We start from the raw sequence: 4,282 nt of genomic DNA, 5'->3' as shown, positions 1-4,282 counted from the left end.
AGCCGGCGCGCCCTGCCCACTCCGCCCTTGGGTCTGGAGGAGAGGGAGCGGTCGATGTGGAGAATGCATCCTCCGAGCCCCGCTGCGTAGACACCGGCGGGTGGGGCCGGGGTCCCGAGTCTGGGGGTTCGGACCTGGCGGGGCGCAGGCAGTCGCCGCGCAGTTTCCCCGCGGCCTAGGGGCTGCTGGAGGGGAGGCAGCGGGTGGGGGTTCGAGCCGCGCGCCCGGCTGTTGTGATTTCCGGGGGGGGAGGTGAAGAGGGCGCGGAGCGGGGAATCCCTGGCTGCCGGCCTCGCGGGGGCGGGGTCTCTGCGTCCCCACAGGTAAAGATTGTTAAAGGAAAACTCTTACGCCCCAAGAGATGTTCCGGATTCTGAGTCTGTTCCGTCTTTTGGTTGAAAATGGACTGCCCAGGAGCGCACGAGCCACTCGGTGCCCCCTTGGCTGCCCCTCGAGGTGCAGGGGACGTGGGCACTCGCGGTCCGTGCTGGGCGAGGGAGCAAGGGACAGGTCTTCGCTGAGGATTTAGAGCATGCAGGGAACGAGGGCTGCTGGCAGTGCTGGAGGGACTGTGAGGCTGCAGAGAGCTCGGATTTTACAAGTTGATGGGTTTCATGGAGAGAGGCCACTGTTTTAATTTAATAATGCACTCTTCCCACTGGCTGAAGAGTAGAGCAGTGGATTTTTTTTTTCTTTTCTTTCTTTTCTTTTTCTTTCTTTTTGAGACGGGGTCTGGCTCTGTTGGCCAGTCTGGAGTGCAGTGATGCCATCATAGTTCATTTCAGCTTCAAACTCCTAGATTCAAGCAATCCTTTCACCTCATCCTCCTTTATAAAGCTGGAACTACAGGTAGGTACATGCCTCTATGCACGGCTAATTTTTAATTTTTGCTTTTTTTTTTTTTTGTAGAGATGGGATCTAGCTCGGTTGCCCCGGCTGGTCTTGAACTCCTGGTCTCAAGCTGTGGTCTTGTCTTGGCTTCCCAAGGTGTTGGGGTCACCACGTTTTGCTGAGCAGTAGCTATTATCGTTTCCAGATTAGCCTGGCATGAGGTCTGGTGTTGAGGGGGACTGGGGGTCCGGTGCACTGAGCCCCAGGGCCTGCTGTCACTCAGGGGTCTGTCCTTTAACTGGGTGAGCAGTAGGCTGGGTGTTTGCTGCCAGGGCTTGGGTACTCCTGGCCTTGACCATTGTGTGGAAGGGGGGTTCTCAGCCACCCACGTGCTACATGGGTTTGTTCCCAGGGGAATAGTAGTTTTCAGGACAAAATGGGTGGAAAGAGGGAAAACCCTCTTTCCCTTCAGGGGAGAGCTTTGGAGACAGCAGAGGGTGAGGAAGCTGCAAAGGTGGTGGCCAGAGGCCAGACATGCCAGGTCCTGAGCACCTAGCAGAGAAGTTGAGGGCTCACCTGGTGGGGAGTAGGGGGAAGCCTTTGAGGAATCCTGCAGAGCTCGGTGTTGGAAAGATCAGTTTGTTTTGTTGCTAGTGGACAGGTGTGAGTGAAATCCAGGGGGCGGATCCAGGAGGCACAGCCCATAGACCTTGGAAGAAGGGGGTGCAGGATGAGAGCAGGAGCAGAGACTTCTCCTGACCAGCCATAGGGACAGGAATGCACCTGGGGCTCTGATGTTGGATAGACTTGCATTCCCAACTTACACCCAGACTTGCCTGGTGACCTGAAATAATCTTGGCCGGCAGCTTCCCTGGGAGGGCAGGCAGAGGTGTCTGCAGATGGCCTGGGGCTAGGGTCTCCATTGTGCCTCTTCGGGGCTGTTAAACTGTGTCTCCCTCACCAAAGCAGCTGCTAGGTCTTTCTTAGTGATGTTTCTGTGTCCCGGTTAGGGTTTCTGTGGCATCTGTCCTGCTGGGGATCTTGCAGGTCTGTCATTTGCCAGCACTAGGCTGGTGTCCAATGACTCCATCCTCTCATAGAGGAGCGGAGGAATGTGACCATGTCATGATAGGTACCAGTCCTAGAAAGGATTCAGTCCAGAAGGATCCAGACTCGATTTGTCCTGGGGTTGATTCTCCATCTGAGGAACACTGAGAAGTGGCTCTAGAGCTCCTGCCCATCTGCCCAAGATACTGGTGGAGGGTACATGGTGGTTCTCCCTGCGGTCCAGGAACAGGGTGATGCAGTGACATTCGGAGGGGCTGTTGTGCTCCTCCAAACTCTTCTGCTCCCTGCATGCTCCCGCCCTGGTTCCGGTCCTGGCTTCTCTCTAACCCTGCACATTCCAGCTGTCACTGTGTTGGGCTGACACTGAGCATCCTGATTGTTGTGGGCTTTTTGCCTTTGTGCCTGCTTGGCTATGACCTGGGGCTAGCCCCTCACCTACCCTGGATATGGACAGTGGAGTTCCAGCTCTCCTTGGGAGCTCGGGCTTCCTCTTAATGCGCCACTATCGTTTTGTTCAAGTGGGTGAGCAGTTACTCCATGTCTGCAGGGAGCCAGGCGCAGGGCTGGGTGCTTTAATGAGAAGCTTTGAGAAGAATATGGACAGGATCTCTAAATGTTATAGGTCAGAAGGACACAAGTGACTGTAACAGCGTTTATTACATCACCACATTGTTTCCATTGGTATGAAAAATAGATGAATAGAAAGTTTTCGTTTTTCGTCTTTTCGTTCTGAATCATAAATTGGACCAAATGGAGAATACTGCTCATCTGTTGGGAAGCATTCCTGGTCAGAGTGTTTGGTTAGAGGCCTGGAAGGGCAGGAACAGCCATCACAGGGAGATTTCAGCAGGGAGTGCGTCTCTAAGGAGGTTGAATTCCCGGTGCTGAATTCTGCTGAGCTGGGTTGCACGCTGTCACCAGACGGTTCCTGACCACCCAGACTTATCTGGGCTCGCAGGACGGTTGAAGACCACAAAACCACGAGTGTGCACACTGCCGCCTGAAATACTAGTTTGAGGCCTCACATGGCTCTGCTGTTCGTAGAATAACTGCAGATAACTCACATTTAGGGGTATTTGGTATCTCCAGCTAACTCAACTGGATTTTCTGTACATTTTCTCATTATTTGAGCCCAAGCAGGGATGGAATTTTTTTAAAAGAAGTTTTATAAGAAGATTCACTTATCTTTCTAGTTTTACAAGAAAAAGTCCATTTTCTTTGCATGTTATTTTAAATAGCAAAGTAATTCTTTTTTTTTTTTTGAGACAGGGTCTCACTCTGCCGCCCAGGTTGGAGTGCAGTGGCCCAATCTCAGCTCACTGCAACCTCCGCCTTCTGGGTTCAAGAAATTCTCGTGCCTCAGCCTCCCAAGTAGCTGGGATTATAGGCATGGGCCACCACACCCAACTGATTGTATTTTCAGTAGAGACAGGGTTTCACCATGTTAGCCAGGCTGGTCTCAAACTCCTTACCTCAAGTGATCCACCCGCCTTGGTCTCCCAAAGAGCTGGAATTACAGGTGTGAGCCACTGTGCCCAGCCAGCAAACTAATTGTTGCAGATAAACTTGACAGGGTATAAAACTGTTCTTTTAAGCATTTACCCTATATAAGAATTCAACTCTGGCATTAAGCACCAGATTGTATGAGGTTATTACCTTTTTTTTTTTTTTTTGAGACAGGGTCTTGCCCTGTCGCCTAGGCTAGAGTGCAGTGGTGCAATCATAACTCATTGCAGCCTTGACCTCTTGGACTCAAGTGATCCTCCTGCCTCAGCCTCCCCTGGCTGGGTGTGTGCCACCATACCCAGATAATTTTTTGATTTTGCTGTAGAGACAGGGTCTCACTTTGTTATGCAGGCTGGTTTTGAACTCCTGGGCTCAATCATCTGTCAGCCTCAGCCTCCCAAAGTGCTGGGATTACAGGTGTGAGCCACTGCACCTGGCATATTACAGTTTTTTTTTTTTTTTTGAAATGGAGTCTCACTCTGGAGTGCAGTGGCATGATCTTGGCTCACTGCAACCTCCGCCTCCCAGCCTCAAGTGATTCTTCTGCCTCAGCCTCCCTAGTAGCTGGGATTATAGGCGCCCATGCCTGGCTAATTTTTGTATTTTTAGTAGAGACGGGGTTTCACCATGTTGGCCAGACTGATCTTGAACTCCGTCTCAAGTGATCAGCCTACCTCAGCTTTCCAAGGTGCTGGGATTACAGGTGGTAGCCACTGCGCCCGGCCCTTTTTTTAAATTTAAATTTGAAGGTTTTATTTTTTATTTTTTAAAATTAAATTAAATTTTATTTTTTTTGAGACGGAGTCTTGCTCTATCGCCCAGGTTGGAGTGCAGTTGCCGGATCTCAGCTCACTGCAAGCTCCGCCTCCCGGGTTTA

At 51.4% G+C, this 4,282-nt stretch overlaps 1 protein-coding gene across 1 annotated transcript in view; it reads left to right on the top strand.

Annotated features, from left to right (window-relative positions):
• The window catches only part of ANKRD27 (ankyrin repeat domain 27 (VPS9 domain)), a 77,566-nt gene that overhangs the window by 397 nt on the left and 72,887 nt on the right, over positions 1-4,282 (top strand). The window lies entirely within an intron of this gene.

This window comes from Colobus angolensis, unplaced genomic scaffold (genome assembly GCF_000951035.1).
Source record: "Colobus angolensis palliatus isolate OR3802 unplaced genomic scaffold, Cang.pa_1.0 Scaffold107, whole genome shotgun sequence".
In the NCBI taxonomy this organism is placed as follows: Eukaryota; Metazoa; Chordata; class Mammalia; order Primates; family Cercopithecidae; genus Colobus; species Colobus angolensis.
This window is presented reverse-complemented; position numbering and strand designations above follow the sequence as displayed.